The following is a 13,544-nucleotide window of genomic DNA, read 5'->3' as shown; positions in this document are numbered from 1 at the left end:
GTCGCTATAACACATCACTGTTACACTCAGACGACGTTAGAAGGGTCGTTATAACACATCACTGTTACACTCAGACGACGTTAGAAGGGTCGCTATAACACACCACTGTTACACTCAGACGACGTTAGAAGGGTCGCTATAACACATCACTGTTACACTCAGACGACGTTAGAAGGGTCACTATAACATATCACTGTTACACTCAGACCACGTTAGAAGGGTCGCTATAACACATCACTGTTACACTCAGACGACGTTAGAAGGGTCGTTATAACACATCACTGTCACACTCAGACGACGTTAGCAGGGTCGTTATAACACATCACTGTTACACTCAGGCGACGTTAGAAGGGTCGCTATAACGTGTCACTGTTACACTCAGACGACGTTAGAAGGGTCGCTATAACACATCACTGTTACACTCAGACGACGTTAGACGGGTGGCTATAACACATCACTGTTACACTCAGACGACGTTAGAAGGGTAATATGACACATCACTGTTACACTCAGACGACGTTAGAAGGGTCGCTATAACACACCACTGTTATACTCAGACGACGTTAGAAGGGTCGCTATAACACATCACTGTTACACTCAGACGACGTTAGAAGGGTCGCTATAACACATCACTTTTACACTCGGACGACGTTAGAAGGGTCCCTATAACACATCACTGTTACACTCAGACGACGTTAGAAGGGTCACTATAACACATCACTGTTACACTCAGACGACGTTAGAAGGGTCACTATAACACATCACTGTTACACTCAGACGACGTTAGAAGGGTCGCTATAACACATCACTGTTACACTCAGACGACGTTAGAAGGGTCGCTATAACACATCACTGTTACACTCAGACGACGTTAGAAGGGTCGCTATAACACATCACTGTTACACTCAGACGACGTTAGAAGGGTCGCTATGACACATCACTGTTACACTCAGACGACGTTAGAAGGGTCGCTATGACACATCACTGTTACACTCAGACGACGTTAGAAGGGTCGCTATAATGTGTCATTGTTAAACTCGGACGACATTAGAAGGGTCGCTATAACACATCACTGTTACACTCAGACGACGTTAGAAGGGTCGCTATAACGTGTCACTGTTACACTCAGACGACGTTAGAAGGGTCGCTATAACACATCACTGTTACACTCAGACGACGTTAGAAGGGTCGCTATAACACATCACTGTTACACTCAGACGACGTTAGAAGGGTCGCTATAACACATCACTGTTACACTCAGACGACGTTAGAAGGGTCGCTATAACACATCACTGTTACACTCAGACGACGTTAGAAGGGTCGCTATAACACATCACTGTTACACTCAGACGACGTTAGAAGGGTCGCTATAACACATCACTGTTACACTCAGACGACGTTAGAAGGGTCGCTATAACACATCACTGTTACACTCAGACGACGTTAGAAGGGTCGCTATGACACATCACTGTTACACTCAGACGACGTTAGAAGGGTCGCTATGACACATCACTGTTACACTCAGACGACGTTAGAAGGGTCGCTATAATGTGTCATTGTTAAACTCGGACGACATTAGAAGGGTCGCTATAACACATCACTGTTACACTCAGACGACGTTAGAAGGGTCGCTATAACGTGTCACTGTTACACTCAGACGACGTTAGAAGGGTCGCTATAACACATCACTGTTACACTCAGACGACGTTAGAAGGGTCGCTATAACACATCACTGTTACACTCAGACGACGTTAGAAGGGTCGCTATAACACATCACTGTTACACTCAGACGACGTTAGAAGGGTCGCTATAACACATCACTGTTACACTCAGACGACGTTAGAAGGGTCGCTATAACACATCACTGTTACACTCAGACGACGTTAGAAGGGTCGCTATAACACATCACTGTTACATTCAGACGACGTTAAAAGGGTCGCTATAACACATCACTATTACACTCAGACGACGATAGAAGGGTCACTATAACACATCACTGTTACACTCAGACGACGTTAGAAGGGTCGCTATAACGTGTCACTGTTACACTCAGACGACGTTAGAAGGGTCGCTATAACGTGTCACTGTTACACTCAGACGACGTTAGAAGGGTCGCTATAACACATCACTGTTACACTCAGACGACGTTAGAAGGGTCGCTATAATGTGTCACTGTTACACTCAGACGACGTTAGAAGGGTCGCTATAACACATCACTGTTACACTCAGACGACGTTAGAAGGGTCGTTATAACACATCACTGTTACACTCAGACGACATTAGAAGGGTCGCTATAACACATCACTGTTACACTCAGACGACGTTAGAAGGGTCGCTATAACACATCACTGTTACACTCAGACGACGTTAGAAGGGTCGCTATAACGTGTCACTGTTACACTCAGACGACGTTAGAAGGGTCGCTATAACACATCACTGTTACACTCAGACGACGTTAGAAGGGTCGCTATAACACATCACTGTTACACTCGGACGACGTTAGAAGGGTCGCTATAACACATCACTGTTACACTCAGACGACGTTAGAAGGGTCGCTATAACACACCACTGTTACACTCAGACGACGTTAGAAGGGTCGCTATAACACATCACTGTTACACTCAGACGACGTTAGAAGGGTCGCTATAACACATCACTGTTACACTCAGACGACGTTAGAAAGGTCGCTATAACACATCACTGTTACACTCAGACGACGTTAGAAGGGTCGCTATAACGTGTCACTGTTACACTCAGACGACGTTAGAAGGGTCGCTATAACGTGTCATTGTTACACTCAGACGACGTGAGAAGGGTCCCTATAACACATCACTGTTACACTCAGACGACGTTAGAAGGGTCACTATGACACATCACTGTTACACTCAGACGACGTTAGAAGGGTCGCTATAACGTGTCACTGTTACACTCAGACGACGTTAGAAGGGTCCCTATAACACATCACTGTTACACTCAGACGACGTTAGAAGGGTCGCTATAACACATCACTGTTACACTCAGACGACGTTAGAAAGGTCGCTATAACACATCACTGTTACACTCAGACGACGTTAGAAGGGTCGCTATAACGTGTCACTGTTACACTCAGACGACGTTAGAAGGGTCGTTATAACACATCACTGTTACACTCAGACGACGTTAGAAAGGTCGCTATAACACATCACTGTTACACTCAGACGACGTTAGAAGGGTCGCTATAACACATCATTGTTACACTCAGACGACGTTAGAAGGGTCCCTATAACACATCACTGTTACACTCAGACGACGTTAGAAGGGTCGTTATAACACATCACTGTTACACTCAGACGACGTTAGAAGGGTCGCTATAACACATCACTGTTACACTCAGACGACGTTAGAAAGGTCGCTATAACACATCACTGTTACACTCAGACGACGTTAGAAGGGTCGCTATAACACATCATTGTTACACTCAGACGACGTTAGAAGGGTCCCTATAACACATCACTGTTACACTCAGACGACGTTAGAAGGGTCGCTATAACACATCATTGTTACACTCAGACGACGTTAGAAGGGTCGCTATAACGTGTCACTGTAACATTCAGACGACGTTAGAAGGGTCACCATAACACATCACTGTTACACTCAGACGACGTTAGAAGGGTTGCTATAACACATCACTGTTACACTCAGACGACGTTAGAAGGGTTGCTATAACATATCACTGTTACACTCAGACGACGTTAGAAGGGTCGCTATAACGTGTCACTGTAACATTCAGACGACGTTAGAAGGGTCACCATAACACATCACTGTAACACTCAGACGACGTTAGAAGGGTCGTTATAACACATCACTGTTACACTCAGACGACGTTAGAAGGGTCGCTATAACGTGTCACTGTTACACTCAGACGACGTTAGAAGGGTTGCTATAACATATCACTGTTACACTCAGACGACGTTAGAAGGGTTGCTATAACATATCACTGTTACACTCAGACGACGTTAGAAGGGTCGCTATAACACATCACTGTTACACTCAGACGACGTTAGAAGGGTCGCTATAACACACCACTGTTACACTCAGACGTCGTTAGAAGGGTCGCTATAACACACCACTGTTACACTCAGACGACGTTAGAAGGGTCGCTATAACACATCATTGTTACACTCAGACGACGTTAGAAGGGTTGCTATAACATATCACTGTTACACTCAGACGACGTTAGAAGGGTTGCTATAACATATCACTGTTACACTCAGACGACGTTAGAAGGGTCGCTATAACGTGTCACTGTAACATTCAGACGACGTTAGAAGGGTCACCATAACACATCACTGTTACACTCAGACGACGTTAGAAGGGTTGCTATAACACATCACTGTTACACTCAGACGACGTTAGAAGGGTTGCTATAACATATCACTGTTACACTCAGACGACGTTAGAAGGGTCGCTATAACGTGTCACTGTAACATTCAGACGACGTTAGAAGGGTCACCATAACACATCACTGTTACACTCAGACGACGTTAGAAGGGTCGCAATAACATATCACTGTTACACTCAGAAGACGTTAGAAGGGTTTCTATAACACATCACTGTTACACTCAGACGACGTTAGAAGGGTCACTATAACACATCACTGTTACACTCAGACGTCGTTAGAAGGGTCGCTATAACACATCACTGTTACACTCAGACGACGTTAGAAGGGTCGCAATAACATATCACTGTTACACTCAGACGACGTTAGAAGGGTCGATATAACACATCACTGTTACACTCAGACGACGTTAGAAGGGTCGCTATAACACATCACTGTTACACTCAGACGACGTTAGAAGGGTTGCTATAACATATCACTGTTACACTCAGACGACGTTAGAAGGGTCGCTATAACATATCACTGTTACACTCAGACGACGTTAGAAGGGTCGCTATAACACATCACTGTTACACTCAGACGACGTTAGAAGGGTCGTTATAACACATCACTGTTACACTCGGACGACGTTAGAAGGGTCGCTATAACGTGTCACTGTTACACTCAGACGACGTTAGAAGGGTCCCTATAACACATCACTGTTACACTCAGACGACGTTAGAAGGGTCGCTATAACACATCACTGTTACACTCAGACGACGTTAGAAGGGTCGCTATAACACACCACTGTTACACTCAGACGACGTTAGAAGGGTCGCTATAACGTGTCACTGTTACACTCAGACGACGTTAGAAGGGTCGCTATAACGTGTCACTGTTACACTCAGACGACGTTAGAAGGGTCGCTATAACACATCACTGTTACACTCAGACGACGTTAGAAGGGTCACTATAACACATCACTGTTACACTCGGACGACGTTAGAAGGGTCGCTATAACGTGTCACTGTTACACTCAGACGACGTTAGAAGGGTCGCTATAACACATCACTGTTACACTCAGACGACGTTAGAAGGGTCGCTATAACACATCACTGTTACACTCAGACGACGTTAGAAGGGTCACCATAAAACATCACTGTTACACTCAGACGACGTTAGAAGGGTCGCTATAACGTGTCACTGTTACACTCAGACGACGTTAGAAGGGTCGCTATAACATATCACTGTTACACTCAGACGACGTTAGAAGGGTCGCTATGACACATCACTGTTACACTCAGACGACGTTAGAAGGGTCGCTATAACACATCACTGTTACACTCAGACGACGTTAGAAGGGTCGTTATAACACATCACTGTTACACACAGACGACGTTAGAAGGGTCGCTATAACACATCACTGTTACACTCAGACGACGTTAGAAGGGTCACTATGACACATCACTGTTACACTCAGACGACGTTAGAAGGGTCGCTATAACACATCACTGTTACACTCAGACGACGTTAGAAGGGTCGCTATAACACATCACTGTTACACTCAGACGTCGTTAGAAGGGTCGCAATAACATATCACTGTTACACTCAGACGACGTTAGAAGGGTCGCTATAACACATCACTGTTACACTCAGACGACGTTAGAAGGGTCGCTATTACGTGTCACTGTTACACTCAGACGACGTTAGAAGGGTCGCTATAACGGGTCACTGTTACACTCAGACGACGTTAGAAGGGTCGCTTTAACACATCACTGTTACACTCAGACGACGTGAGAAGGGTCACTATAACGCATCACTGCTACGCTCAGACGACGTTAGAAGGGTCACTATGACACATCACTGTTACACTCAGACGACGTTAGAAGGGTCGCTATAACACATCACTGTTACACTCAGACGACGTTAGAAGGGTCGCTATAACACATCACTGTTACACTCAGACGACGTTAGAAGGGTCACTATAACGCATCACTGTTACACTCAGACGACGTTAGAAGGGTCACTATGACACATCACTGTTACACTCAGACGACGTTAGAAGGGTCGCTATAACACATCACTGTTACACTCAGACGACGTTAGAAGGGTCGCTATAACGTGTCACTGTTACACTCAGACGACGTTAGAAGGGTCGCAATAACGTGTCACTGTTACACTCAGACGACGTTAGAAGGGTCGCTATAACACATCACTGTTACACTCAGACGACGTTAGAAGGGTCGCTATAACACATCACTGTTACACTCAGACGACGTTAGAAGGGTCGCTGTAACACACCACTGTTACACTCAGACGACGTTAGAAGGGTCGCTATAACACATCACTGTTACACTCAGACGACGTTAGAAGGGTTGCTATAACACATCACTGTTACACTCAGACGACGTTAGAAGGGTCGTTATAACATGTCACTGTTACACTCAGACGACGTTAGAAGGGTCGCTATAACGTGTCACTGTTACACTCAGACGACGTTAGAAGGGTCGCTATAACATATCACTGTTACACTCAGACGACGTTAGAAGGGTCGCTATAACACATCACTGTTACACTCAGACGACGTTAGAAGGGTCGCTATAACGTGTCACTGTTACACTCAGACGACGTTAGAAGGGTCGTTATAACACATCACTGTTACACTCAGACGACGTTAGAAGGGTCGCTATAACACATCACTGTTACACTCAGACGACGTTAGAAGGGTCGCTATAACACATCACTGTTACACTCAGACGACGTGAGAAGGGTCGCTATAACGTGTCACTGTTACACTCAGACGACGTTAGAAGGGTCCCTATAACACATCACTGTTACACTCAGACGACGTTAGAAGGGTCGCTATAACACATCACTGTTACACTCGGACGACGTGAGAAGGGTCACTATAACGCATCACTGCTACGCTCAGACGACGTTAGAAGGGTCACTATGACACATCACTGTTACACTCAGACGACGTTAGAAGGGTCGCTATAACACATCACTGTTACACTCAGACGACGTTAGAAGGGTCGCTATAACACATCACTGTTACACTCAGACGACGTTAGAAGGGTCACTATAACGCATCACTGTTACACTCAGACGACGTTAGAAGGGTCACTATGACACATCACTGTTACACTCAGACGACGTTAGAAGGGTCGCTATAACACATCACTGTTACACTCAGACGACGTTAGAAGGGTCGCTATAACGTGTCACTGTTACACTCAGACGACGTTAGAAGGGTCGCTATAACGTGTCACTGTTACACTCAGACGACGTTAGAAGGGTCGCTATAACACATCACTGTTACACTCAGACGACGTTAGAAGGGTCGCTATAACACATCACTGTTACACTCAGACGACGTTAGAAGGGTCGCTGTAACACACCACTGTTACACTCAGACGACGTTAGAAGGGTCGCTATAACACATCACTGTTACACTCAGACGACGTTAGAAGGGTTGCTATAACACATCACTGTTACACTCAGACGACGTTAGAAGGGTCGTTATAACATGTCACTGTTACACTCAGACGACGTTAGAAGGGTCGCTATAACGTGTCACTGTTACACTCAGACGACGTTAGAAGGGTCGCTATAACATATCACTGTTACACTCAGACGACGTTAGAAGGGTCGCTATAACACATCACTGTTACACTCAGACGACGTTAGAAGGGTCGCTATAACGTGTCACTGTTACACTCAGACGACGTTAGAAGGGTCGTTATAACACATCACTGTTACACTCAGACGACGTGAGAAGGGTCGCTATAACACATCACTGTTACACTCAGACGACGTTAGAAGGGTCGCTATAACACATCACTGTTACACTCGGACGACGTTAGAAGGGTCGTTATAACACATCACTGTTACACTCAGACGACGTTAGAAGGGTCGCTATAACACACCACTGTTACACTCAGACGACGTTAGAAGGGTCGCTATAACACATCACTGTTACACTCAGACGACGTTAGAAGGGTCGCTATAACACATCACTGTTACACTCAGACGACGTTAGAAGGGTCGCTATAACGTGTCACTGTTACACTCAGACGACGTTAGAAGGGTCGTTATAACACATCACTGTTAAACTCAGACGACGTGAGAAGGGTCCCTATAACACATCACTGTTACACTCAGACGACGTTAGAAGGGTCGCTATAATGTGTCACTGTTACACTCAGACGACGTTAGAAGGGTCGCTATAACACATCACTGTTACACTCGGACGACGTTAGAAGGGTCGCTATAACACATCACTGTTACACTCAGACGACGTTAGAAGGGTCGCTATAACACATCACTGTTACACTCAGACGACGTTAGAAGGGTCGTTATAACGTGTCACTGTAACATTCAGACGACGTTAGAAGGGTCGCTATAACACATCACTGTTACACTCGGACGACGTTAGAAGGGTCGTTATAACACATCACTGTTACACTCAGACGACGTTAGAAGGGTCGTTATAACACATCACTGTTACACTCAGACGACGTTAGAAGGGTCGCTATAACACATCACTGTTACACTCAGACGACGTTAGAAGGGTCGCTATAACACATCACTGTTACACTCAGACGACGTTAGAAGGGTCGCTATAACACATCACTGTTACACTCAGACGACGTTAGAAGGGTCGCTATAACACGTCACTGTTACACTCAGACGACGTTAGAAGGGTCGCTATAACACATCACTGTTACACTCAGACGACGTTAGAAGGTTTGCTATAACGTGTCACTGTTACGCTCAGACGACGTTAGAAGGTTCGCTATAACGTGTCACTGTTACGCTCAGACGACGTTAGAAGGGTCGCTATAACACATCACTGTTACACTCAGACGACGTTAGAAGGGTCGCTATAACACATCACTGTTACACTCAGACGACGTTAGAAGGGTCGCTATAACACATCACTGTTACACTCAGACGACGTTAGAAGGGTCGCTATAACACATCACTGTTACACTCAGACGACGTTAGAAGGGTCGTTATAACACATCACTGTTACACTCAGACGACGTTAGAAGGGTCGCTATAACACATCACTGTTACACTCAGACGACGTTAGAAGGGTCGCTATAACACACCACTGTTACACTCAGACGACGTTAGAAGGGTCGCTATAACACATCACTGTTACACACAGACGACGTTAGAAGGGTCGCTATAACGTGTCACTGTTACACTCAGACGACGTTAGAAGGGTCCCTATAACACATCACTGTTACACTCAGACGACGTCAGAAGGGTCGTTATAACACATCACTGTTACACTCAGGCGACGTTAGAAGGGTCGCTATGACACATCACTGTTACACTCAGACGACGTTAGAAGGGTCGCTATAACACATCACTGTTACACTCAGACGACGTTAGAAGGGTCGCTATAACACATCACTGTTACACTCAGACGACGTTAGAAGGGTCGCTATAACGTGTCACTGTTACACTCAGACGACGTTAGAAGGGTCGCTATGACACATCACTGTTACACTCAGACGACGTTAGAAGGGTCGCTATAACACATCACTGTTACACTCAGACGACGTTAGAAGGGTCGCTATAACACATCACTGTTACACTCAGACGACGTTAGAAGGGTCGCTATAACACATCACTGTTACACTCAGACGACGTTAGAAGGGTCGCTATAACACATCACTGTTACACTCAGACGACGTTAGAAGGGTCCCTATAACACATCACTGTTACACTCAGACGACGTTAGAAGGGTCGCTATAAACGTGTCACTGTTACACTCAGACGACGTTAGAAGGGTCGCTATAACACATCACTGTTACACTCAGACGACGTTAGAAGGGTCACTATGACACATCACTGTTACACTCAGACGACGTTAGAAGGGTCACTATAACACATCACTGTTACACTCAGACGACGTTAGAAGGGTCGCTATAACACATCACTGTTACACTCAGACGACGTTAGAAGGGTCGCTATAACGTGTCACTGTTACACTCAGACGACATTAGAAGGGTCACCATAACACATCACTGTTACACTCAGACGACGTTAGAAGGGTCGCTATAACACATCACTGTTACACTCAGACGTCGTTAGAAGGGTCGCTATAATGTGTCACTGTTACACTCAGACGACGTTAGAAGGGTCGCTATAACGTGTCATTGTTACACTCAGACGACGTTAGAAGGGTCCCTATAACACATCACTGTTACACTCAGACGACGTTAGAAGGGTCACTATGACACATCACTGTTACACTCAGACGACGTTAGAAGGGTCGCTATAACACATCACTGTTACACTCAGACGACGTTAGAAGGGTCGCTGTAACACACCACTGTTACACTCAGACGACGTTAGAAGGGTCGCTATAACACATCACTGTTACACTCAGACGACGTTAGAAGGGTCACTATGACACATCACTGTTACACTCAGACGACGTTAGAAGGGTCCCTATAACACATCACTGTTACACTCAGACGACATTAGAAGGGTCGCTATAACATATCACTGTTACACTCAGACGACGTTAGAAGGGTCGCTATAACATATCACTGTTACACTCAGACGACGTTAGAAGGGTCACTATGACACATCACTGTTACACTCAGACGACGTTAGAAGGGTCGCTATAACACATCACTGTTACACTCAGACGACGTTAGAAGGGTCGCTATAACGTGTCACTGTTACACTCAGACGACGTTAGAAGGGTCGCTATAACATATCACTGTTACACTCAGACGACGTTAGAAGGGTCACTATGACACATCACTGTTACACTCAGACGACGTTAGAAGGGTCGCTATAACACATCACTGTTACACTCAGACGACGTTAGAAGGGTCGCTATAACGTGTCACTGTTACACTCAGACGACGTTAGAAGGGTCGCTATAACACATCACTGTTACACTCAGACGACGTTAGAAGGGTCACTATGACACATCACTGTTACACTCAGACGACGTTAGAAGGGTCACTATAACACATCACTGTTACACTCAGACGACGTTAGAAGGGTCGCTATAACACATCACTGTTACACTCAGACGACGTTAGAAGGGTCGCTATAACGTGTCACTGTTACACTCAGACGACATTAGAAGGGTCACCATAACACATCACTGTTACACTCAGACGACGTTAGAAGGGTCGCTATAACACATCACTGTTACACTCAGACGTCGTTAGAAGGGTCGCTATAATGTGTCACTGTTACACTCAGACGACGTTAGAAGGGTCGTTATAACACATCACTGTTACACTCAGACGACGTTAGAAGGGTCGCTATAACACATCACTGTTACACTCAGACGACGTTAGAAGGGTCGCTATAATGTGTCACTGTTACACTCAGACGACGTTAGAAGGGTCGCTATAACGTGTCACTGTTACACTAGGACGACGTTAGAAGGGTCGCTATAACACATCACTGTTACACTCAGACGACGTTAGAAGGGTCGCTATAACACATCACTGTTACACTCAGACGACGTTAGAAGGGTCGCTATGACACATCACTGTTACACTCAGACGACGTTAGAAGGGTCTACACAATTAAAGCTACCGGGTTATCACGGATCAGGGTTTTATACTGAGACGACGTTAGTGTTGACATTTTGTCCTGGGGCGGGAGATGTAAAAAGATCACTTAACAGGAACGGGTATTTTACCATGTAAAAAGGTCACGGGATATGGGTCACGTCATGGAAACGGGTTTCGCGAAGGTTGGTTAGAAAGAAAAGTTACATGTTTAAGACACGGGGCATGGGCTGGGATCTACCATATAGATTAGCAGTTGTCATTGGTTACAAGCTAGCGGTCACTTTGGAGACGCTTAGAAAGCATTTTTCACTGGGAAGTCGTTGAGGTGACGTGTGGTAACGTTATTGTAGGGTTACACTTGTCTATGATTTGTATTCCAAACTGTAAGATTTCTTCTTGCTCACACGAGATCGGCAATCGATTTTTTTTGTCTAATAAACTGATGACTTTCATCGATCTTCTACGTCAAAAATAGATCTGCCGAAGCCGATAAACGTTTCATTACAAGGAAGCATACTCGCTTTTCTATTAAATCTCAGAGACCAGAAATAAAAGGTCTGTCAATACTAGAACACCGGAACAACCCATTAGGAATTGGTATTGGACTATCAAAGTGGGTTTAGTATCATCAATGGCACTAGGCCTTAAAAACCCCCACCACATTTTGATAAATTTGAATGAAATGTTTTAACCCTTAACCTTCAAAATGATGTTTATTTCCGTGCGTGGGTGTTGGTTTGTTGATGGAGTGTAGAAGATACAGGACTAAAAACAGCCAACAATCCTTGTCGTTGGTGTGTCGGATCACCAGTGACAGGCTACACGAGCCCAGGTATTACATTGGAGACGTGGCGACAAATAATCTCGCTCACAATAATCTATGGAAATTGGGCTTTAAGCTCTTATGGATGGATATCTACTGGTCACGAATCTAGATACTATCAAAACAATCGACAACATCGACCTCCAATTTCAAGCATCTCCAAAATGTGTTTGTGAAGGATGAACATAAAATCTTTGGCGTCGTTTGTGTTGGGAAATAGGTCATGACATGAAATAACAAATAAACAACTAAACCCCGTTTAACATGAAATGATCAGAAACACTTACAATCGCCAGTACATTAAGTGTGGAGAGACGACCGGGTGCGATTCCCCGGTGCAATAAACATAAGTAAGCCAAACACCCATGGTATATAAAGTCGTGAGGCCGCGGTGGCCGAGTGGTTCAGGTGTTCCGATACTTTATCACTAGCCCTCCGCCTCTGGTTGCGAGTTGGAAACCTTCGTGGGACAGTTGCCAGGTACTGACTGTAGGCCGGTGGTCTTTCTCTGGGTACTCCGGCCCACCTCCACCTCCAAAACCTGGCACGTCCTTAATGATTGTAACGTCTATATACATGTATGTTTGTTTGTTTGTTGGGTTTACCGCCCTGGGACCATCAAGGTCATTATAAGGCGGGTTGTAGTAGTTGGTGACTACCTACTGAACAACATATGGGCGGTCCGTCGCCATCCACAGCAAGTAGGGTAAAGTTTCTTGCCTATAGACACAACCATGACCGTACATACAGCTTTCCAAGAAACACAAAGCGACCTAGGGTAGGGAGCGTAGAGAGCGGC

Source organism: Pecten maximus, chromosome 12 (genome assembly GCF_902652985.1).
Source record: "Pecten maximus chromosome 12, xPecMax1.1, whole genome shotgun sequence".
NCBI lineage: Eukaryota > Metazoa > Mollusca > Bivalvia > Pectinida > Pectinidae > Pecten > Pecten maximus.
The sequence above is the reverse complement of the archived record's forward strand: the minus strand, read 5'-3'. Positions refer to the sequence as shown.